The sequence below is a fragment of the Diceros bicornis genome, chromosome 3 (assembly GCF_020826845.1).
Source record: "Diceros bicornis minor isolate mBicDic1 chromosome 3, mDicBic1.mat.cur, whole genome shotgun sequence".
Taxonomy (NCBI): domain Eukaryota; kingdom Metazoa; phylum Chordata; class Mammalia; order Perissodactyla; family Rhinocerotidae; genus Diceros; species Diceros bicornis.
In genome coordinates, this window is record NC_080742.1 from 80,392,761 (window position 1) to 80,418,249 (window position 25,489).

The window sequence follows — 25,489 nt, forward strand, 5'->3', positions numbered from 1 at the left end:
CTTCTCAGGGCCCGAAAGGTAAGAGGTACTTAATAACAATACACAGGATCAAATGGAATTTTAATTTTCTTTCTATAGCCTTGGTCTTTATTCTCCATTTTTGCCAGTTTCTTCTTTACAAAAAGTGTTTTGTTTTTTTTTTTGAAAATCATTCTTTTCCATTTGGGATACTTTTTTATCTCAATGGAAGACTTCTTACTTCATCTTTTCAGCTCAAGCTAAGAGAATTTGATGTGGTCGTCCTTTTTAATTTCTCACCATCAGACAACAGGCCTGGAGAAGTATAAACCACGCTGACCTGACTGAGCCTCTGTGCTTCATGAGCAAACTCAGAGGCTGTTTTCTCTGTTGCTTCCTCTGGCATCTGCCTCCGTAAAATGATGTACCACTTGGCAGGGGCTACTTGTAACTCACACACAGGCGAACTGGCACCAGCGCCTACTCAATTAGTCTCGAAACTCTCTTTTGGAATTAATTTATAATTAATTCCAAATCCCACATGATCTCTTTTCCCTTTCCACTTTAATTTTTCTTATTCCCTTTATATTTCTTTTTTTGTTTTCTCAAATGTACAGTGAGCGTTCTTGACCACACTGCATTTTCCCTTCTCCCAAGTTATCTTTCGGCTTCCTGCTCCCGTTCCCACAGCCTTGCCCTTGGCCTTGGCGGCCCCTTCTCCACATTCTCAGAGGTCTTTTTGCATATTTGGAATTTTATCTTTCCTTTTATTACCGCTCAGGTAATCAGAGCTAACCTTGCCCTAGCTCTGCCTACCTACAACCTTCCTATTTTCCTAATTAATCCTGACAATCAGTTTCTTACAAATTACCCCGCTGACTCTACACGCAGCCAGGAACTTACCCTCTTCCTGTGGCCTCTTTATTTCCTTTCCCCACCCCTCAAATGGGAATAGACATGCTGGTCATGTAAGCACATAAATAGTGGTTCCCTACCCCAAGTACCTGGACTCCTAGGAATCCACGAGTGTTACTAAGGTCCACAGCTATTTTCAATATTTCCAAAAACCTAATGGAAATTGGATCGTTGCTGTTTTCTGTCTGTATGCATATTCAGTGATGTATTTCTCACATTAAAAATAGGAAATATATTATTTCTTAATAAATGCAGCTTGTTTAGTAGGCAAAAATCTTTCAAAACCTGATGCCTGGAGGAGAATAAAGTAATAAAAAGGGCCATAGACGGTAAAATTGGTGACATAAGTACATAATAACGTTTTCATAGGTTCCAGCTGCTTGTCTAGCACTCCATATTTTGCAAGAGCTTAAAGAGAAAATCATGGCTTGTTCGATCCAAAGCATTTTCTTGGTCTAAACATAATTAATATCCTCCCCAGTTCCTCCCATGAACATGTTCTATAATCTGTCTTCGATGGGTGTGCCGTGGGGTTCTGGGATGTGCAACATAAAGAGCCAGCTGCCTGGTGAATCTGACATCCTCAAAAGCCTTTGCATTCAGATGTCTAAAAATATCTTGTAACTGGTGTTTAATAATGTCAATACCTGGAATTGTGAGGTCCTCCCTCTCTCGATTTTAAGCTAGAGTCATTTTCATTTGGTTGGTAGGAGTGTAGGAGCCTGCAGAGCCAGGTTCAAATTCTGGCCTCACCGTTTACTAGCCATAAGATCCTATTATCTCTGAGTTTTGTTTGTCCTTATCTTTAAACATGGAGATAAAAATCCCGCCCTAATTCACGGAGTTTCCCAGAGCAAAGATGACCTGATAGGTGTGACACTGCTTTGTAAATGATCAAGCACGTTACAGGTGACAGTTATGATTATTGCTGTCTTCGTCATTAACACTCATTCTTCACTGCTCTGTCACTTTCCCTCACAGGAAACTGCTCCCGCAATCTTCTGAGGCCTCGTGAACTTGGTCGGGAGTTTAATAGGCCCAGAAGAACTTGTCTTCTTTGGTAGCTTGATCACAGCATTCCTCCTTGGACTGTGCAGTCTGCTCCTAAACTGTTCACTGCTTCATCTTTGGGATGAGACCCTGGGGTTATCCCAGCTTCCTGGACTTATTCAGTGCTTGTACCAGCAACTGTGAGGGTCATATATCTTTCTTTGTTTTTCATCTAGGTGGATCCCTGTGATACAGGGACATAAGTCCGTGTCAGTTATGATGAGACTCAACTTCCGTCAACCTTTTCTTATAGCATCTTTCTATCTATATGTTCAGTTATTTTTTATTACTCTTCTGAACTTTATCTAGATTTTCTCCATTCTTTTTAAAGCGTGGATGTTAAAACTGGGGAGCCAACAGGATTCCAACAGACCAAGTAGAAAGGTTACCATTATTTGAGAGCTAGATGCCACCCCCCTTCACCTTTCCAGGACTTTCCCAATGAAGACTAGGCCCAGAGAAGTCTCAAAGGCCCCACCATCAGCAGTATTCTCCAGTGTGGCAGAGCTCTCTCAAACTAACCCCATATCTCCCAATTGACTTCATTGCTTTGCCTCATTCCTCACCCCACGCGTAATTCTGGAAAGCATCAGAAAATTTCCTGACACTTTAAATCACTTTTGAAAACTAGATTTAGTCCACCGTTTATCTCGGTGCAATCCTATACCCTAATGGCTCTGGGTACCTTCCACACCTTACCAGTAAGCTGCACAGGTTGCCAGGTAGCTTCTGAGCCACCTCGGTGCTCTGATTCTCTCTCCCCAAATACCTAGACTCTCCACACACACCTTCCACCACACAAAGCCGCCTCTCCCATCCCGTGTCTCCGGCTCCTTTCCTGACCCTGGAACACAAACCACTCCAGATGCAGAGCCACACGATTAATTAAAACCACCCCACGCTGATTAAAGTCTTAAGCTACAGTGCCGGGCATGCTAATTAACTAAGTGAGGGAATTCAGACCACAGGAAGAGGTGAAAAAAGAAACTCATGGAGGGGTGGCTTCTGCTTGGAGAACAAATCAGATGGCAATGTGACCTGAGCTATCCTAGTGATGGATGGTCTCAGAGACCACAAAAGATTGAGGTCTGTCCCCTGGCCAGTCCGGGAGAGGTGTTGATTGATGTGGCTGTAATAGCTTCCTTGCTGCTTCTAAAGACAAGAGTCTCACCACCTCCCAGAACCTCCACTTGTGCCTACACTGTGCTGGAGGAGAAGAGGGCTCCTTGGGTGGAGGGGTTAGGATGGGGTCTGCACATAGCCTTCTTGGCACATTCTACTGGCTTTGTGCAAAAACCTATTGGGCAGTATGGCAGTTCCTCAAAAAATTAAACATAGAATTATCATATTATCTAGAAATTCCACTTCTGGGTACATACCCCAAAGAATTAGAAGTAGGGACTCAAACAGATACTTGTACACCAATGTTCATAGCAACATTACTCACAACAGCCAAAAGGTGGAAGTAACCCAAATGTCCATCAACAGATGAATGGATAAACAAAATGTGGTTTATACATAAAATGGAATATTATTCAGCCTTAAAAAGGAAGGAAATTCTGACACATGCTACAACATGGATGAAGCTTGAAGACATTATGATAAGTGAAATTAGCCAGTCACAAAAAGATAAATATTGTATGATGATTCCTCTTATATGAGGTACCAAGAGAAGTCAAATTCACAAAAACAGTAAACAGAATGGTGGTTGTCAGGGACTGGGGGAAGGGGACCGGGGAGTTAGTGTTTAATGGGTACAGAGTTTCAGTTTGGGAAGATAAAAAGCCTTCTAGAGATGGTGGTGATGGTTGCAGCACAATGTGAATGTACCTAATGCCACTGAAAACTTAAAAATGGATAAGGTGGTAAATTTTATGTTATATACATTTTACCACAACAAAAATTTTTAAAAAAACCTATTGGGTGAATGTGAGAACGCCTATTCCTGCTCAGCTCCCTGGGCCAAGGGGGAGAAGCTTTCTGTTGCTAGACTAATAAATTCATGTTTAAGAAATATTCTGAGATCCTTGAGTGAAAAGATAGGCATCGTTACTCTTTTCAATTTAATCTCAAATGGACAAAATGGTTTTGGATGAATGTCTCTTATCGTGTATTGCTATGTAACTGGATCTGTCATTCAAGCTCTGGACCTCTGTTTCCTGATTTGGAAAAATAATGTCACAGCCTTGTTCTACACAGAACCAGTCCTCACCTCCCACCTCTTCCAAGAGGCACAGGGGAGGGGCTTGGAATTCAAATAATTTCTATGAGGTCAAATGGCCCCTGATTTTAGAAAGTTCTCCTGTTATTGCTCAGCCTCTGCTTTGGCATTTCTCATTCCAAGTTACGCCCAGGGGGCACCTGTGTGGCCATCTCCAACCCCACTTCTCCTTCCCCTAGATCATCTTTCTAGGAATCACATTGGTTTGCTTTACCCTTTTGCCACCGAAGTAAATTTCCCTAAATAATATAGTGTAGCTTTGTCTGGTTTTGAACTATTGTAAATAGAATCATCAAATCTACTCCCTCACCTGTCCAGCCCTATGAGCAAGGTTATGAATTTACAAAACAATGGCCTGGGATAGGAAGACAAGGAGCAATTGAGAGGAGAGCAAAGGGGCCCACACAGGATTTCAACTCATGGCCTTGGTCTTTACAAGCTTCTGCGGTCTGATCAATGGAACCCATTGCCTGGAGGCCTAGGGCCTGGGTGTGCTCTGGGCAGCTGGAGGAATTTTCTCGTTCCCTTGAGTTCTGGCCCCTGCTGTCCAGCCCCTGTGTGGTTTCCCTGATATTCTGAAAGATGCTTTCCTCTGGCAATAGGGTCCCACTCTGCCTGTTGCCGTTAGCATTCCAAGGGGTGCCTGCTGCTCTGCTGATTACATTCAGAAACGTTCCATAGATATAACGTACAGTCTCTGTGTGTATCTCTAATTTGTACAAGCATTTGACATTCTGGTCGAAACGTGAGTTATTACTCCATCTCTCCTCTTATAATTGGATGCTAATGCTGCAGTGGCTACACTGAGCCTGATGGTGGGAGTTAATTTAAATGTCCAAAAGGCTTCTTAAGTACCCAATTTCCTTCAAAATTGTCAAAAAAGGAAAAAGAAGAGGGAAGACAATGTATTAAGAAACTCCAAGGGGCTGCTGGGGAGCTGACAAGCTGTGCATGATGTTGTGCCTGGTACCCACTGTTCCTCAGCGCTGTCCTACCCATCTCTTGTCCCCAAGCAAATGAAGTGGTGTTGGGAAAAGTCAGTCCTTTTCTAGAAAATTATTAACTCAGCAACATATGGAACTCAATGTCATGGTCTTGGGGATGCCCTCAAAGCCTCTCCAGGGGCCTTTTGTGCCATAGGTGGCCTCTGGCTGCTTTTCTAGGCTTCATTTTGCTGACTTGGGGCCTCACAGGGTTTTGCTGAGCCCCTTGTCACCCCATGAGGGCCTCTAAGCCCCTCACTGCCAGCCCTTGAACTTGTGGTGGCCGAGCAGTGGCTGTGTCAAAAAGCTGTGTTTCTTTCAAGTCACTCCAGGTGCCTGGAACACAGTCACTCAGAGGCGGCAGCTATTTCTGAACTTGGCAGCCTGGCAAGAGAGGCAGAATCCAGAAGGCTGGTCCCAGGCTACGGCAGATCATGTTATGAGACCCAGCACTTCACTCCCCTAAAGCAGCCTCCTACGTCCCCACCCACCACCCCCACCTGCCTCGTGGTGAATGGAGGAGTGGAGTCAACCTCCCAGCCCTTGACTTTGATCTTGGTCTCAGGACTTGATTTAGGCAGTGGGATGGCAACAACACAAGGCAAAGGCTTGAGATGTTCTTATGTGGTTGGCCTTGCCCTCTTGTGCCTCTGTAACGGCCACGAACAGAACTTCCCCATGTAGCTGCTTCCTCTTCAGCCTGGGCCCCAAATGAACCCATATGGGGCAGACCTGAGTCCAACTCACGGAGAGAAGACAAGCCCAGCTGGAACAGCAGCTTGAAGGAGAACTGCCCGGCTGAGCTTACCCTAGATCAGCTGATACGCAATGGATCTGCAGGTCCACTATGAGAATTAACGCTTATTACTGTATGCTACTGAGTTTTGGGGTGGTTTGTTACACAGCCTTATTGTGGCAATAGCCAGCTGATACACAGGTGCTGGGCAGAAAGTCACAACAGAGTATAAAGTCCTGTGAAAGGTAGAGGTGAGAGGCTAAATGGAGGAAGGGAAATGCAGTGTGTTAGTTTCTACCCCGAGCACCACATAGGTCCAGATAAACACTGAGGTTATACGCACCCGGTGCTCTCTTGGGAGATTATTAATAGCTGGGTCTAACACGACAAATGAATCTTCCCAGGATCTCCCACGCTGACCAGGCTCTCTTAATTCTGTGACCATACAGCTGTAGATATCAGGGAGATTCAGCCCCTGAGTAGAGTACCAGAAAAGATTCCGGAAGGAGAGTACAGATCTCCAGATGTGGATAGCTGGCTGGAAGCACAGATGCTCATAGGACCCTCTGTACTGCCCCTCTGGCTGCCCCAGTACTGGGAAATGATTTTATCTACTAGGCAGCAACAAAAGCTCCTCGAGAATGGTTTGACTTGACTTTTGCAATTCCTCCTGCTTGTGCTCTGGCCGTGGGGCTCATCCAGCCAGGGCCTCACCTGAGAGCAGACTGATGCATAGGTCAGCAGCCCTGCTGATCACCATGGTCCCTCACCTGCCTCTAGGCAGGAGTTCTGGGGTCAAGGTCATCGATACTCATAACAGCAAGGACAATAGCCCCAGAGCACCAGGCTTGGGGAGCTGAGATCCTGAGCTCTAATCCATTTTGGGTGTCTGGGTGACCTTGAAAAAATCCTTTCCCCTCATTATGCCCCCATTGACTCATTCTTAGATAGGGGGGCCCAGGCCTACTCCGCCTCGGAGAACTGGTTACAAAATACTTACTACTAATACAAATGGTCTGGGAAGCTCTTTGCAAATGAAAAGTAGCAGATGTTGTGGAGGGCTGCAATTTGCTGCTATTAGTAAGTATAAATGCCTAATAGGAAGCCAGTTTGCTCTGGGAACTCGGACAGCCAAGGAGCGAGCGTTGACGCCGGAATCATCAACATATGCTGCTCCTCATTAGCAAACGGCAGTCGCTGGGAGAGGCGCTCTCAGCGTGCTTTCTGCAGAGCCTCGAGAAGAGGAATCTCCCCGTCCCGGGACCTCCCGGTGTGGGCTGCGCTGCAGTAGCACGCGTCCGTTCGTTATTAGCCAGCCGCCTCACCAAGCGGGAGAGCAATCCCCTTCTCTGCTGCACAGATGGAAAAGCCACAACCCAGAGAAGCTGAGCAGCTTGCCCAAGGTCACACAGCAGGGTAGTGGCAAAGGTGGAAATTGAAATGAAGCTGGGCTGCAGTCCGCTGACTCCCCACACACAGCCCAGGTGATTGAGAAGCTTCCGGTCCCTCCACCAAACCCAGGTTCTTGGGTTGCAAATTTTACACGATCGCAGGTTGCTTACTGTAAACCAGGAAGGTTTGGCTGAGTTCAAGGGCTGAGGGCCCCCTCCAGTAGGCAAAGAGGCTGATCCCAGAGTAGGAGCCGTAAAGAGAGACTGACAGTAGGTCTCAGTGCAGCCCTCTTCCTCCAGGGAGAATTCCTGGCTCCTCCAAATGAGGCAGGGGAGAAAAACAGAGTTTGGAATAGCTTTATCTCAGTGCCAAGTGAGAAGCAGAAATTTGAGGGAAAGACAGACCTGGGTTTGAATCATAGATCTGCCACTTCCTGTGTGACTTGGACAACTTACTTAACCTCTCTGAGCCTGCTTTTCCTCAACAGGATAATAGTAAACATCCTGAAGGGTTATTTTGAGGATTAACTGAGATGACATATATGAATGTGTTAGTCTAATACCAATAACAACTCTTTGTTGTTCCAGCTTCTTTCCCAGATAAAACGCCCCCATGACGGGTGGTGTGAAGCCATCTCTCTTTATCTCACCACACCCAGGACTCAACTCAGGCACAGCAAACGAGAATTAACAAGCAAGAGAATGAATGCTTGCACGAATGAATGAATGGTTTTGTTCCTGTCAAGCTCCTACGTATTCCAGGGACCCCAAGGAGATAATTGACTTGATAATCTTGGCTCTTGGCTCTACTCTAAAACCTATAATTTCTGGATTACTGCCACAAGTTAGTCTCTTGGTATAAAGGTCACATTTTCTCCCCTCTCTGGGCTATCATGCTTACATTCACACCATGGGCGCAGGAGACCTGACCTCCTGGGCTGTGGTGTTGCAAGGTGTGAGTTTTCCTAGGCAGCCAATCCAGTGCATTTGAGGAGATTGGCAGCCACACCCACATCTTCCCCAAAGAGCCACCTGGCCAACGTGCTGGTGAGAAGATACCCAGGACCGGAGGAGTGTTCTGGCATTCACAGAGTTAGCAACCTGAAAGGGACCTTGGAAACAGTCTAGCTGCCAGTCTCCTAATTTTGCAGGTGAAGCTCAGTTGCTGCAGGAGTTTGTCCAAGGCCACAGGGCTACCAACACTATTCTTTTGCTACCCAGTCCCTAGATAAAGACTCCTGCTCAAGACATCCGCTCTTGACCTAGCCTCAGGGTCGGGGCTGGAGGAAGAGGCAGAGCCTCTGGGACCCACACTCAGTGGGGGATGTGAGCCCTCCTTCCCACCCCCAAGCCCAGCAGGTGGGAAAGAGCCCTGGGGATCAAAGTGCTGCTCCTGTCCCAGCCCTCTTTCACCCAGTGAAAGTGGGTGACGGAGACTATGGCCCCATCAGAGCTGGGACTGGGGACCTGCTGGTGTGAGTTTCCCAAGCTCAGTCTGCTCAACAGGGGCCTTTGTTCCAGCAGCCAAGAAGAAGGGGGCGGGGGAGGGGCTGGCACGGTGACACCTCTATCCCGACCCAGGCAGCTGAGCCAAGCGAGTTCCAAGACATATGCCAAGACCCTCTGGCTCCCTGGCATGACTCTTTGTGGGAAGTGGCAGAGCAGGACAGGCGGGCACTCCCTTCTCCACCCAGCACCCAACCCTTTGCTCCAACAGCCACTGTCAAGGGCACTGCCGACCAGTGTCACCATCAATGAATGGTCTGACTGTTCACACCGAAAAGTGGTTGTGTGCAAATGGTACACTGATGTGAATGGATGCACAGCGACCTGAGGGTGTGCGCCCAGATGCGCATGCCTGGCAATAGGAGTGGCGTTTGCACACGTCTGCGGGCAGAAGTGTTCCAGGCCACTGGAGCATGTCTGCAAATAAACACGTCTTTCCTTGCAGACATCCCTGTCTGGGTAGGTGGCTCCTTTGGATAGCAGACAAACATCTTCCTTCGAAAAGGAATTTGACCCTGGGAAAAATCATGGTGCCCAAATGAATGGAAACTGATATCCCTCAGTTGGGAGCCTTCCAGGTCCCATCAGCATAGGCCTCCTTCTCAGGCAGCCAGGCACTGCTAGCTCAGGAAGGAAGAGCTAGAGACCATAGATGCCGCAAAGAAGCCTAAATCCTCTTCCTCTGCCCTCAGCCCCTGCCTCAAGAAAGCCACCTAATGCTCCTGAACCCACGTGAGCTCCCGTTGTCATCCTTGGACATGAGTCTTCTTTACCCGCATGGGCAAAATGTGTTTTCTTCATTAAGAGATGCTGCCCTGAGGGCATTTTCCAGTGGCTCTTCAATATAAAAGGACAACAGTTAAAATGACAGCATTTAAAAATGTTTTTATGCTTTATACACTGTCAGTGGGGAACTAGATTGGTACATCATTTTGAGGAGTAATTTGGTAGTTATTACTAAAATGTAAAATTATCCAGCAAGTCTCCCTCTTAGAATCTTTCTTGCAGACACACTAGCACCTGGGTACAAGTGCGTGGCTATGGATATTCACTGTGGCTTTGTATATGATAATGACTATTTGGAAATAACCTAAATGTCCATCCATAGGGGACTGGTTAAATAAATTGTGCTACACCCATACTCTGAAATAATGTGCGTCTGCATCATTGACATGGAAAGTTATCCTTGATCCTTTTTTGAGATAAAAAAGCAAGTTTCAGAAAAAGTATATTAAGACTCAACTTTTATTTTTAAAAGACAAATCTGTAGCTATGTATTCTTGTATACACAGACATATTTTGTGCAAAAAATAACTTCTGGAGAGATAGTAAACCTGCTAACAGTGGTCAGCTCTGGGGAGTTTGAATTTTTCACAGACAGGGTATAATTAAAACAATTGTTTTGACTTGGGAAATTAAAATAATTTTCAAAAGATGCTTTAACCTTTAGTCTTTTAAACCAAATTAATTAACTAGTTGGCCCCAAATTTATTTTAGGGTCAAAGTTTTGATTTTTCTTTCTACTCATGTGATTTCTAACATTTGGGAATCATGAAAAGGGTCTACAGCTGATGCGTCTGTTCATTTTGGTCTATACAACCAGCACCCTGGAAGCGTACCCTGGGCCACAGAAGAGTTTTCTTCTACCAAATTAACTAGCCCCTATTGAGTGGGGCTTCATTATTTGAGAAGGTCACTGATTATTGACTGAGCTCAGCTGCCCACCCTGAAGCCCCCTGAAAGGAAAACCACATCATCCTCACCCAACACAGAGAGGACTCCATCTCCCCACAGGTGTACTGGGCAAGGAGCAGGGGCACTTCTGCCCATGTCCCCATGTGTTCAGACTCCATCGTGCACTTATGTTCGGTCAGCTTAGCTTCCATGAAGAGGGGTCCTGGGACCTGGGCTCTAGTCCTAGACCTGTCCCTAACTTGCTGTAAGACCGTGGGCAAGTGTCCTCACTTCTTAGGCTCTCAGTTTTCAGACATAAATTTATCTCTATAGTCCTTTCCAGCTAGAAGAGTCCATCATAATAAATTATCTTAAGGCTAGAAAGTCTCCAGGAATTTCATTCCAGTATCTTCCCGTTTCATTCCCACCTTGGTAATGTGATCTGTCTGAATAATAGGGAGGGTCAGGGCTGCCCCTTCCCTAGTTCTTGTGCTCTTGAAAAAGTTAGATGATATCAATCTGAAATACACTTCGACTTCTAAGAAAGAAAATTACCACAACTTGTGACCATCAACTACAAAACCACAGGCTTTATTACTACCATTTCTATCTGTCATTAATATAAACAACTGTGGGTGTGAGTGAGGGGTCACTGTGCACAGAAGGGCGGCTGCACTGAGCCAGCCTGAGAGGATGGAAGGAGCACGGGCTTTTTGAACCCTGTCTTAAGTTCAAATCCTGGCTTAGCCACTTGTCAAATATGTGACTTGGGGACAGTTACTTATGTCTTTGAGCCTCAGTTTCCTTGTGTGCATAATGGGGATAATAAAGGTACTATGTTGTTAAGTGACAAGTAGATCCCGGCACAGAGTTGGTGTTTAGCAACGTCCACCCTTGCTTTTGTCTAAATGACACAACAGTGCAGTCAGGGGACCCAGCTGTGCCATGCCAGCCTTTGTGTTTTCCAGGTGGCAGAGCCAAGGAGGTAGGGGGGAGTCTCCCACTTCCATCTGCCAGGAGCTGACCCCATTGGACTGTAGCCGTGGGTCAGCTGGTTTCCATTAGGAGGTTCATTGTGGAGGGGTGAGTGGTGGTAACTCATCCATTTCACATTGCGTGCAGCTGGGGCATCTGATCTACATCAGACTCAGGTTGGGAATAGATTTCCCCTTCTGAAACGAGAAGCGGCTGGGCAGGCTATATTTAGATGGGGACTCAGCGAGGTCAGAAATAATTGCTGGCCCTGGGGTGGGGATGGAGTGAGAGGGGGGGTCTGATCCTGGCTGATGTGTGCCCATTCTCAGGGGACATGTGTGGTACGCCTGGGGAAGGCCAGGAGCCGCAGCCACCTCTCTCTCTGTCCACTCAGGTCTCTGTTACAGCAACAGACAGCCTCCAGTATCAAAACGTCATGGCCTGTGACAGACAAGCTCAGTAGATGGAGAGCCTGGGACAGGGATGTAGGCGTGCAGGGCCCACTGGAGGTGGGAGGGTGAGGGCACCGGGGAGCCAGGCAGTGCAGCTGTTAGGACCTGGGCATTGAGATTCTAGCTCTGCGACTTCATAGTTTGGTCAGGCATTTAACATTTTCAAGCCTCCAAAAGGTTACGTAGATTAAATAATATAATATACGTAAAACACTCAACACGGGTCCTGGAGCATCTGCACCAAATAAATGGCAGCTATCATTGCAGTGATGACAACCATGGCCGACTCACCCTTTTGGTTTGCTTCTCCTTCTGGAACAGATAATGTTCCCCTAAATGAAAAGTCCAACTTTAAAGGTTTCCACATGTGCTCCTGAGATAGCGAAATACTTCTGCTGTTGGTTACCTTATAAGTAGTGCTGGAATAGGAGCTGGAACTTGAGAGAGCTTGTGAAGGGACCTCATGATCTTATTCCTGACCTGCCACCTCCACTGAGTGATCCCTACAGTCCCCAGGGCCTGCAGCCCCTCCTTCTTAATGGGTTGGGCTCTGCAGCCAGCCCAGAACTTTCCAACCAGTGCCTGGCTTCTCCTCTCCCCTCTCTGGCTTTTCTGACAGCTTTTCTCTGCCTTGGAGTAGCAGAGGGCAGGAAGAAGAGGGAAAACCCCAGTGAATTAATTTTATCGCCCACAGCACCCAGGAAAGTTAGAGGAAGCAAGGGAGCCCGTTCTAACTATTAGAAGAAATGAGGTTGGGGTTATCTGCGTTCTTCGTTTTTTCAGCTTCTCCCCTGACCTCTGTGAACAGGCATAATCAAAGTCGGCTGTGGGTCTGGGACAGGAAATCGTGCTGGCTCCTGGCCAAACACAAGCGGCCGTGCTGTGTGCTGGCATGCGGGTACACTGGTCGGCACGGCACGTCTGGCGGGCCAGCGTTGGGCAGTGAGGCCCAGCGTGGTGGTATTGGCACAGTCCGAGAACCCTGCTGTGACAGGGACATGAAGAAGCAGCCTCCAGACAGGATTAAACACAAGGCATTTGCTGAGCTTGCGAACAGACCTGCAGGATGCAGGACTGATGCTGCAGCAAGGAAACAAATGTGAGAATTTAGGGCAGGTAGCGTGCCATAAATGGAATCCACTTAAAACAGCTTTTCTCCTCCATTAAGCCTGCTCGGGATGCTGCTGTGAATGTAGCTTGACCTGGACCAGAGTCTGGGCACGCCAGGGGCTGGTTTTGGGTGGAGGACGGCCCCTCGCAAGCTCCCATGCCATCACTCGCTGAATATGGCCACCCTCAAGGAACCTCACAGCTCGAGGGGAGAATCAGGGCATGCAGTAAATGCTGGAGGTCGGGGGGGACAGATGGGGACACTGGGTCTAGGCAAAGAAGCTCCCAACCTGGCTGAGCGTCAGAATCGGCTGTAGAGCTTTTAGAAAGTGCTGATGCCCAGGCCAAGCTCAGATCAGCCAACTCAGAATTTCCAGGAGCTGGATGTCTGTACTTTCTCAAAGCACTGTACCCTTCTCTTCATCCCCCACTGATGACCCTGATGGCTGGGTTTGAGACAACCGGCCCTGGCCACAGGGAAGCAGAGGGGTTGCGATCTAAGGATGACGTATTTCCGCTCTGGAGTCGGAGAGAGGCAGGGGGTCGAAGCCTCCCAGAGCACAGCGACAGGTGGAGTGGGCATGAAGATAATACCGGACCGCTGTGCTCTGCTTCACAGCTTGTAAAGCAATTTCACAGGCATGATTGCATGTGACCCCCTGGCAGCGAGGTAGCCAGGTCAAGGATGACAGTCTCCATTTCACAGATGAGGACACAGGTTGGAAGAGGTTAAGTGACACACTCAAGGTCACACAGCCAGGAGGTGGCAGAGCTGGGACTTTGACACAGGGCTTCTGACTCCATGACCTCCCACAGCTCCACGGCTGGTGCAGCCTCCCTTCTCCACTGGAATCCCCTCTCTTGCAGGGGCCGAGTGGACGTAACTCCCCATGAAGAGCAGCAGCTGCCTGAACTGGCTCCAAACGGCCCGGAAATTGATGAAGGCAGAGTTGGATTGGAGAGGTCCCATTTAAATATCTCTTAGAATTGCTCTTTGGCCAGCATGTTTCCATGGCAAGGTCTATCTCAACACACACGACTCACATCTCCAAATAAGGCTTCTATCATCTCACGCCTGGCATGATTTGAGACCATCGCACGGTGTGGTACGATGTCACCCTGGCAGGAGCCAGGGGGATGATGTGCCTGACTCCATGAGACTTTACCAATTATGGAATTGTTTCACTGGCTCCGGGGCTGCAGATTCCAGAGCTGGCCTGTGTCCTGGGGCAGCTGCTCCCCAGAGCTCGCTAGTGAATCCACGTCCCATCTTGGGGCTTAGGGGTATGGTCTGGGGACATGGAGCGGCCTGAGCCCACAGGCGGACCAACTCTTCAGGATAACCTGAACCTCACACTGCTCATAGCATGCTAGAACTGGGTGGGCCACTTGCCCTGAGTCACTCTCAGCTGTTCAGTTGTGGTCCCAGAGATCTGAGGGAATCTGTGGACTGGTTCTCCCAGGCCGTGCTCTGAGTGTTCTTCCCAGTTGTGCTGAGGAACAAGCTGACCCTGCAGACTCTCTGAGGACAGAGACGTCTGGGAGGGTCCACCCTGGCCTTCTGTGCTGTTCAACCCAGTCCTGTCAACTCAGCTTCCCAAACATACGGAGGATCCAGGAAAACGGTAGACACCCAAAGGCATCCTTGTCAGAACTGGCTTAATAAAACCACCCCTTTAGGGTGGAGGGTGCCGTTGGAGAGGAGGGCATTTAAGGCAGAGAAGTTGATGAGAATGCTCCCCCACAGAGGTCCTATGTAGTCTCTACAAGAGCCTGGCCCTCTCGTCCTGTTCACTTAGATTCAGCAAAGCCTAGAGAGGGTCTCCCCAACCCAGTGCTTCTCTGTCTACGGCTCCTTCCAGGAGCGAAGACAATACGGAAACAGTGCCAACCAAAGGGCGTCATGTACCTAAAAGGAGGGCTGGAGGCTGAGCAAAGGGTGGCACCAGGAACACGGTGGGGGAAGAGGTCAGCTCCTCCCCTGTCAGCATCCCCTCCATTTGATCTTCCCTCCTCTTCTTCCATTCACTTTTTCTCAGAAATTGCCCAGCAGGATCACTCACTCATACTTCCACCTGAATGAGCTGTCCCTGCTGGTGGCTGCTGAAGGCTCCTTCCTGGGAGCAGAGCTGGGGGCAGGAGAGAGAGTCCTGGGTCCCCAGCGGCCCCAGGAGCAGGAGGCCCTGCCTGACCACAGACTCTGCCTTCGGAGCTGGCTTTTTCCTCTTTTTCCCTGTCTCTTCCTCCCTGTTCCCTGTGACTAGTCTCCCAGTCGCCCTCATGTGCATACCGCATGTGTTGAAGCTTAAACTTTTTGTGACGCTTGGAAAAACTGCCCATACCCATCCAGACCACAGCTCCCCAAAAATACCTGGAGAGATGGGAAAGTAACTATAAATCTTGACTGCTGCTCAAATCTGACGCAAGAAGCAAAGTATCCCAGCACCGGATAAAACATGCAGGCCACCCAATCCAGCCTTTTATTGGATACAAGAGTCATTGCAGCCATGTATGCAACATATTTGCCAGTTACCTCCAATTCGAAGGGAAAACGATAAAAACTGTGCACATCATCAAACGTAATCAGACATGACTTATGATGGAGTTTGACGCAGCATTAAACTGTGCTCCTCTGTACTCATGTCCTGATTTGTTGCTCGTGTACCATGGTAATCTTCTCATAATTACAAAAACAAAGGACGGGGAGCACTCTTTACATTTCTTGATTACTTGGCCTTCTAAAGAGGCCCCTCCTCCATTACCAGTGGACAGACATCGAGCCCTTCTGAGTGCAGGGTGAGGGCTGGACCCCTCTGGGTTGAGGTGCGCTCTCCCGAGGTCTTCCTGCCAGTCTGGACTCACTGTCGTCTTTGTGCACCTGGGTCTTGGGTCTTCTTCCTACAGTGGGTGGTCGTCCAGCTCAGCAGATGAAAAACACACTAGACCTGCACACGATGTTTACAGCAGCTTTATTCATAATTGTCAACATTTGGAAGCAAATAAGATGTCCTTCAGTAGGTGAATGGATAAATAAATCATGGTAAATCCGGACAATGGAATATTATTTAGCACTAAAAAGAAATGAGCTATCAAGCCACGAAAAGATGTGGAGGAACCTTAAATGTATTTTGCTAAGTGAAAGAAAACAATCTAAAAAGGCCACATACTGTGTGATTCCAACTATATGACATTCTGGAAAAGGCAAAACTAGAGAGACAGTAAAAAGATCAGTGGTTGCCAGGAGTTGAGCTATGGGGAAGGAGGGATGAACAGGTGGAGCACAGGGGATTTTTAGGGCAGTGAAACTGTTCTGTATGATACTATAATGGTGGTTACGTGTCATTAGCCACTTGTCAAATCCATAGAATGTAAACACTAAGAGTGAACCCTAATGTAAACTATGGACTTTGGGTAATAATGATGTGTCAGTGTGGGTTTATTGATTCTAACAAATGCACCACTTTGGTGGGGGATGTTGATAGTGGGGGAGGCTTTGTGGGAGGATGGGACAGAAGGGGATATATTAGAACTCTCTATACTTTCTGCTTAATTTTGCTGTGAACCCAAAATTGCACTAAAAATAGTCTAAAAAAAATACTAAGCTAGGAAAGAGGCAATATACTATTATTCTACCATTTTTAAAAAGCATATGCCCATGTATCCTTCCTTGCTCTCTTATACAGCTAAATACGACATGCTCAAGGGGACATGGGGAGGGGAGCTGGAGAAGTGCTACCACCAGAACCAGCGGGAAGCTCCCTGGGCTGAGGGACCTGGGGTGGAGAGCCAGGGATGGAGGAGGACTCGGAGTCCTGCGACTGTGAGCCCCTGTGATGGGCTGAAACAGAAGGAGGTTGCTAAGTGGACTTTGGCAATGGCCGTGGGCCTCAACTTCTCTTTGCCAGCTGGGCCGTCCCTGGAGGGAGCGTTCAAGAGCAGCGTGCACATGTGATAACACCGGCAACACCAGCCCAGTCTTGAGATGTGCTCAGCTGGTGTGTCCCTGAATATGCAGACACACTCGCACCATCTATAAATTCGTGTCTGCCACTCCCAGTGTCACAAATTCCCAGCCTGATGAATTACACTGGCCTGGACACACCACTGCCTGGTGTGTCTCTACCACCTACAGCACAACCCTTCAGGCCTTCCAATAAACAGCCCCAGTGTAGTCTCCGGGCAGTAGACTGTGAGGTGAGAGTCGAATGGGCACTGCCCCAAAGGACCCAGGCAGCTGCTGGTGGCCAAGAGCCGACCCCTAACAGTCCCAGATGGTGCCTTGGCATACATCCTCTGGGTAGCAGCAGCCCTGTCCTAGCACACAAGACATGGCTGGATTTCAGCCCCAACAAATGCCCCTGGTTAGGTATCCTTGTGCAGTGAACAACCTACACCACAGTATACCATGGCTCTGTGAGTGTGTGCATACACTGTCCCAGGAAAACGAATGAATCTCAGGGATCCAGGAGACCCAGGTTGAATCCCAGCTCTGCCTGACTTCACCATCTGAGGCTGACCAAATAGGTCAACCTCACAGGGCTGCTGTGTCCTCACCTGTAAAATGAAACGCTCCTTCCTGCTCTAATAACCTAAGACATACGGGAAATTGAAAGCACATTTCCCTTCCTTTCCCTAGATTGCCACCCTTTCCCCTCTTGAACTTGACTGGGTCCTTCCAGACCAGGCTAAAACCAAAAATCAATTTTAATTATAAAAATCCGTTTACTGTAGCAATAAATCATCCTGGCCCCAGCTTGGTTGTGGGGAGAAGGTTACACCTGGAGCAGGGCTAATAAGTCACTCTCTCCCTCTGACTCACTGCACCGTGGCTGCCCCCCGCTCCCTGCTCCAATATTCATCTCCGTCATTAGGCTGTGGATTATTAATGATGCCCTGGGCCGACGGATGGGAGCTGAGATGCTCTGAAACACATCGTGCCAGTTGTAACTTGATTTCCAGCTGACCCCTTGACAGGAGACCCTGATGGGCTTCCCACCCCCTTCCCAGTGATGGGGGGATCATGCATAATGGGGGAGTGGGACTGTCCTTTGTGGTGGCTCCATGTGTGGATCTGAAAGAGCCAGTGGCACAAACAAGGAGAGACAGCACAGCGTTATCTATATAGCAGGTTCCCAGGGCTATGAGTCTTTTAAATTAATCAACTGATCAATTACTATTGCTGCTAGGGTTATTCCTTATGTGAACTAAGGACAGAGGGACCATCAGCTTCAGACGGCCATTGGGGGCAAGGCAGAGACCCCATCCTGGCGTGAGTGCAATGACATACCTAGGGAGGAAGGTAAAGGGTACTGGGTTAAGGGGGTTAAGGCTTCAGGGGGCTGCTGGGCCCTAGAGGTCACTTGTCATCTGATCTTAGCCAGGGCTAAGATGCTCTGAAACACATCGTGCCAGTTGTAACTTGATGGCTAAGATCAAGGGTTGGAGTCCACACACCTGTGTGTGACACTGCAACTCGAGGCTTGGATAGGGACGCAAAGGGCAGCTAACAAGCAAGTTGGCTGTTGCAACCCACCCCTTTCAGCAGTGGCACGAGAGCCTCACTTCCTTCACAGAGAGCAGCTCACTGCCAGCCCCCAGTGCTTCAAGTCAAGCCCAGGCCCCAGAGCCTTCCGTTCATGCAGCCTGCACACGAGCAGTGATGAAAACGGCATGTGCAAACGGGAGAGGGAGGCCGAACTTCTCTCCTGCATATCTGGGGCTTTCCTGTCCTCCCTCCCATAAACCTAGTCAACAGAGATGCAAAACAGAAGCTTGTGTGGAGGGGAAGGCGGTGTGGCTCAGCCACCACCAGTGGGGCAGGAGCCATGAGTGGCTTTTGAAATGGGACTGCAGGACTGACCAAGCCAAATGTGTTCTGGTCACCTAAATTCACTGCCATCCTGGCACAGGGTTACCAGGAAGTGGGCACCAACAGCATTTTCAACTGGCTGGCCCAGCAGCAACACAGCACATCATCAACCAGCAGGCTGGGGCAGCTCCACGCACTATTTACTAGGTATGTGCCTTTGGGCAAGTTACTTAGCGGCTCTGAGCCTCAGTTTCTTCACTGTGAAATGGGGTATTGATCCCTGCCTTGCTTGTATGAGAGCATTTCACATAGTAGGTCTGGCTTGGAAGATTTTACTATTCATCATGATCTCTTCCTAAAGAAAGAAAGGAGATAATACTCAAGATCTACCAAAGTGGCCGTTGGCTTGAACTGCTTTTATGGGAGGGAAAATTAAAGGTAACATTCAAAATGAGACTTTAGAACTGTTTATGGAGTCTTGCAGAGGCGTCAGATTTAAAGTCAAAAGCCCTGAATTTGAGGGACCAGTCCCGTGGCTTAGCAGTCAAGTGCGCGCGCTCCGCTACTGGCGGCCCCGGTTCGGATCCCAGGCGCGCACCGATACACCGCTTGTCCGGCCATGCTGAGGCAGCGTCCCACATACAGCAACTAGAAGGATGTGCAACTATGACATACAACTATCTACTGGGGTTTTGGGGATAAAAAGGGGAAAGAAAAGGAGGAGGATTGGCAGTAGATGTTAGCTCAGGGCCGGTCTTCCTCAGCAAAAAGAGGAGGATTGGCATGGATGTTAGCTCAGGGCTGATCTTCCACACACACACACACACAAAAAAGCCCCAGATTTGAGACTAACCGTGCCACCTATCAGCTGTGTGACTTTTGAGAAGTCATCTAACCTTTCTCATCTGTTACGTAAGATAACGATGGCAACTTCAAAGAGCTGCTCGGCAGATTCAATGAGATATTGTGGGGAAAGGCATTTGGAGATGGCAAGGACTAAACAGATCCAGGAGATCATTTCAGTTCCTACCACTGTCCCATTAGCAAAGATAATGTACAGTTCACTGGTATCAAGCTTTCCAGGGAGTGCAAATGATAGTAACTCATAACTTCTTGATGCAGGTCTTTCACTACCTTGCATTAAGGCACCAGAAGAGAAATCATTTTTCTTTTTTCATCCACTCATCATCATTTCAGATATCCCGCTGCACTGAGATACAAGACAGAGGAGGCAAGAACATTATAAAAAAGAAAGAATGAAAATGAAAGAAGAAAAGGCAGCTAAGCCCAGACATAGATCCCCAAGCTGGAGGATTGGTTTAATTAAATTGAAGGCTCTGGTGCTGTGGTAATGGTTATTAAGGAATCCATATCCCACCAGAAGCCACTCCCCTGGAGTGTGCTCCATCTACACTCTCTGCTTTGGTACTCAAATTGCTTCTATCTTTAGGCAGATGCAGCCAGCAGAGCCCAGAGGTTATTGTGGCATGCCTATCCAGTGTGGGGCTTGGGTAGCAGCAGTGAATTTGGTCCAAATCTGACCTTGTCCTGAATTTCCCTGACTCAGAGCTCACTCATTCCTTCTGCAAAAGGGCAACCTATGTCCTCTCTTCGGGCTGGTTATCAGGGACATGCAAAGTAGGCATTGCTTGCTTTTGGAGCCCTGCTACTGCTTCTGCTGTGCACAAGGTGGTGGGTTTCCAACACCACCCAAGCCACTGGCCCTGCTGTGCTCTTGACGTCCCTGAGCCACCACCACGTGCTTTTTGGGCACCAGTTGGCTATAAGAAATACTTGGTCTGTCCCTTTTTGATGCTACTAGAACAACTAGATCCCAGAAGTAGATAAAACAGCAAGTTTTAATCATGCTTAAAACAACAACAAATACAACAAGCAATGGGGGTGGGGGGTGCAGTAGGAAGCAGTTGGGTACAGTGGAAAGAGCCCTGGAGAGAATTGGGTTTGGGTCTCAACCACACCATTTCTAGGTTCATAACTTTGGGAAGCTCTAGGTATTGATCCTGAATTGTGCTTTGGAGTCAGCTGGGTCCTGCCTGAGTCAGCCTGGCCTGACTCTCCAGGGCTCAAAGCCATTCTAAAGCATCAAGATAGAAATAGATGGGTTGAGTCCATACTTCTTAAAATAATATTTTTCTTATCAATTATCAAGCATTTGTTGGTTCTCTACCCCAAGCTACTGTGCTATAATTGGTCTGGTCCGGCAAGTGGGCATCTTAAAAGTCAAAGAGAACCCTTTGGAACCATTATTCATTCTTGAATGGTCAATTGGCATCATGAATTAAACAATTAAGAATTGGGTAGCAATATGCATGGTGCTATGTACTAAGGATCAAAGGGCAGGAAAAGTACAATAAGCCAGGACTGGAGTCGTTTTCACTTCTGGGCAAAGAACTGAGCCAGGAATAGGGCAAATAAGATCAGTGGGGTCTTTCCTAAGCAGCCCTGGTTTTTGGCTCTCAACCTAAAAGTCCTGTGTGGCTGAGGCAAGTGTCCACAGGTTCTGGCAGATAGAAATGTGGGCTGGATGATCCTTGAAGAACAGGACAGGGCATGGCTGCGAGTGCTGTGCACCGAGACCCTGCCTGGGCTTGGGAAATCCACAGATCACATGCTCACATCCTTAATAGTGAAGAGCAGGGTACATGGAGAAGCACAGAGGTCCTAACAATAGCATGGAAAAGAATAAGGTGAGAATAAGGAAAAATTCATCAGCAAAAGAGGAGGTCTTGAATGGTTCAAAGTCAAGAATAACTTGATTCAGTACCAATGTGGGGCTCAGCAGACCTCAAACGTTGTGATAAAACCTTGCTCTCAATGTTCACAGGGCTGGAACCCAAACTGAATCCAGCTCCAGGGAAAGAGAGACGGTTTGAGGTGTCTGTGTGTGTATGTGTGTGTGTAGGATTGGACTTTTAAATTCCATCACAGCCAATTATCACAACTACGTCCATTTCTCCAGCCTGCCAGCCAGAGCCAAAAACTGTGTGCATTTGAAATCTCCAACCTTTGAAAACATTATCATGAAGTTGAAAGTTCCTAGCGTCTTTTGATTAAACATTGTGCTAGGTAATGACTGTTTTACTTCTTATTCTTTTTCTCTCCCTTCAAATTACTGATTGTTGTCTGACATTAGGGCCCCGTTTTCTCTTATTAAATTAACAAGCCTATAAAACTCTTAATGAATTGAAACTCATCAAATGTTTGGAAACGAATAGCAGTCTTAAGATTCGTTTCCTTTTAATGTATCTGTGTGAAACGTCTCATTTTCCCATACACTCACTTAGGTTCAGGCAGCCACACATGGGGCATCAGGTTTTGATTCTTAGCCTTGAAGCAGCAGGGAGTCAGCTGCCCACAGAGGTGCAAGAACTTGAGTGCTTGGGTGGTTCCACAAACTGGCAACATCTTGTCTTTCTGCATAAGCACTGACTTTCTGGCTGCACCAAGAGAGTCCTACTTTCCTTCTGAGGATGCCTTGGGAACTTTGATGCATTTGAAAAGACATTACTGTGGTCATCAAACAGACTTATTTCCCTTTTTAGGACAACCTGATTGGTTTGCAAAGGGATTAAACTTGTGTATGGGCCATGCTGCCTGTTAGGCAGTTGTGAGCTTATGGGATGGGTATCCCGGAACCAAGTGTTTCATCTTCTCTGGACATTTTCTCCTTTTCCAATGCTATTCTCATCTAGGAGGAGACCATTTACAGAGGTTCTAATTGAGATTCTCAGCTTTGCAAAGGGTGGGAATTTCTGGAACCATCACATGGCTTGGGGTCCATGGGAACATCCAGGGGAAAACTCTATACTGGTTCTTGCCTTAGAAGTCAGAAAAAATAATCTGGTAATTGGGCAACATTGCTTGAATTTCAGTCATCAGTTTACCTTGGGAAATGGAGTTGTGACATGAGCATTTCAGTCAGGGTGTGTCTGTAAGAGGAGCCAGATAAAGGTGAAGGGATAATGAGCATAGCCCAAGGGAAACACTTTCCTCTCTGGTCACCAACCACTCCCTACCCTTGGACAACTACACAATCTCAAAGCCAGATGTCCCCGGACACATGTGAATAGGGCGAAGGGGTGTGCCTGACACATAGAGCCTTCACCCTGAGAGCAACTCTGCTCTTGACTCACTATGTCTCTCAGCTATTCACAAGTCTAGACACACATACCCAAAATGAGGAGGCTTTCTAGATTGGTCCACCTGATGTTAGGACTACTTGATGTAGTTAGGAGCCCCCTGGCAGTCCTTGGAGACATCGCAAGACAGTTTATGCTGTTGTCCCACTGGCCTGTTATAGGATATGGGGATCTCAGATCTCCAATCCACAGGATGGGAAAAATGGTTCCTTATATGTTCTTAGAAAACAAATATACACTGTAGAACAAATAACACCGTAATCCCCAAAAGATTTGCTGCTGCAAATCTTCATCATAATCGGGCAAAGGAAGAACCTCTGCGGTTTCTGCCCTCATCTGAAAACTGAATCCTGGTTTCCTTGCTCCTGCCTACTTCTTAGCAGCATGACTCGGCCATCGAGAGTTAACTCCATCTGACTCTAAAGCATGGACTACCACCCAGAACAAGGAGCTGCGCAATGGAGAATCCAGCCAGAACCAGTATTGATTGGCTCACTTGATTAGTTGGTTAATTGAATATCACTGCTTTCTAATACAATTAAAACAAGATAAATACTTGGGATTTGTCCCATAAGCAAGTGCCATTAGTGATCATGGTGCACACCCTGATTAAAAACACAATCGACTGCAAGGATAATTTATGAACTTGCCAGGCTCTAGTGCCACTCCACAGTTTGAGATACGATGTGGCTGGCCTGGAACTCGCTAACCTGTTGTTATTGCCCTGGTCTCTTGGGAAAGGAATTTATTACACAGGGAAATACACGGGATGGTCTCTCCTTGCAGATAGAGTTACTCTGTACTTGCCATGAGCTCCTTTGTAAAGTATTGTAGAGGGATACCTATAGCACCATAGGACCATCATGACCATTTTCCCCTTTGCCTCACTTCCTTCAATCCTAAATACAATACTGGCTTCCAGCCTACTCTCTGTAATCGTTTGTTTTATCCTCAACAGGTTCATCATGAGTTTGAAACTAGGTTTGACTCACTCACCCGATTATGAAATACTTATGAAAAATCACCTGAATCAAAGCCAATGTGGCTAGTGGAAGGGGTGCAGGACTTATTTACTTGGATACTGAGGGGATCACCCCACAGGCTGTTAAGAGAAATAGCTAAATGCCTCAAGATTTTGCCTCATATGCACAGTGGCAGGTGCCACTCCCACTGGAATCTCAGACAGCGGGTACCTCCAGGAGGAGGCAAGCTGACAGATTCAGTGGACTACAGGTCTCAGCCCCCTTCTCTTGGATGGCATCTTTTGCTTCCTCAGTCAACTGAGGCATATTTTGGCATGTCAACTGCTGGTCTGGCAGGTGAATGTGTGGTGGTGGAGTAAAGGAGTGCCATGTCACCTTTCCCGAATCACTCCTATTGATGTCTCAGCTGTCCCTGCTTATAGCAAAGGGAGTAACACTTCATGGAGAGCTGGTGGGGGTCTCGGTGAGATGCAGTTGTTAAAGGACTTGGAGTACCTCCAAGGAAGGTGCTATGTAAATACAAGGTATTATTATTCTATTAGCTTATGTTCTTAATTTTTGGAATGTGTCCAGATGTGCTGACTGGTGAGCAAACATTACAGATCAGAAAGGAGTTAAAGGATTCTACTGCTGATGCCTATAGAAGAATGGAACACCATATCAGCTCTGCCTCAGAACTGGGTAGTGTTCTGACGATGGGTTAGATTTGTCTGAAAATGCCAGTAAGATCTGAAGGTGCAGATGCAGTTTCCTACTTAGAAATAACAAAAAGCTGACCCAGTCATGTGGCCTTAACACTTTTTTCTGCCAAAAAAAAGCATTTTACTGACAACTTTTGCCCTTCCAAAAACATATCCCTTTAGTGGTTTTATTTTATTTTTACTTTTTCTGAGAGAGTAGCTTCATTTTGTTGTCTGTTTCCCTGAGATGCTGCCAGGTTTGGATGAACAGGGACACACCACTGGGACATCTGATATTTCTATCACTAGAGAGAAGAGAAAGGAATGAGGCAAATTGGGGGACCTGCAGAGGGTAGCAGGAGCTGCCCTTAGCACATTATGAGAAGTCAGTTCTGATGCCCCCACCTTTAATGAGAATCACAAAGAAACGTGCTTGAGGGGTTGACAGGAATAATCGAGAACGCCAGCATGCTCAGAAATCCATTCTGTTCATTCTTAGGTTTTCTAAGTGCTGAATTCATCTTCCTAAATGCTTATTGGGAGAGAAAATACTACATATAAAGAGATGCATATATACAGAGAAACAAGGACATATCTCTACCTACAGTTTTGTTATTACTTTTCCATAAAATAAATGCTTATTAATTTCTATACCACATATTGAGGGAGCTGCCATATGTGACTTTCTTTCATCAGTAATTGCTGTGCCTGTGACTCCTTAAGTTATATGTACCATGAGGATGGTTTCCAAATAAGAACCTAGAGAGAGGGACAGATTTACAGATGATGGCTAAAAATATCTGGAAATTACAGACTGATTGAGGTCAGCAAGAAACAAGTTATTCAATATATCCCCTGGGAGCTAAAGCCAGACTTTTCCCCATGG

General features: G+C 47.3%; 1 protein-coding gene across 1 annotated transcript in view; it reads right to left on the bottom strand.

The window, feature by feature from the left end:
• LOC131400051 (plexin-A4-like) overlaps positions 1-25,489 on the bottom strand; it is a 66,403-nt gene that overhangs the window by 13,688 nt on the left and 27,226 nt on the right. The window lies entirely within an intron of this gene.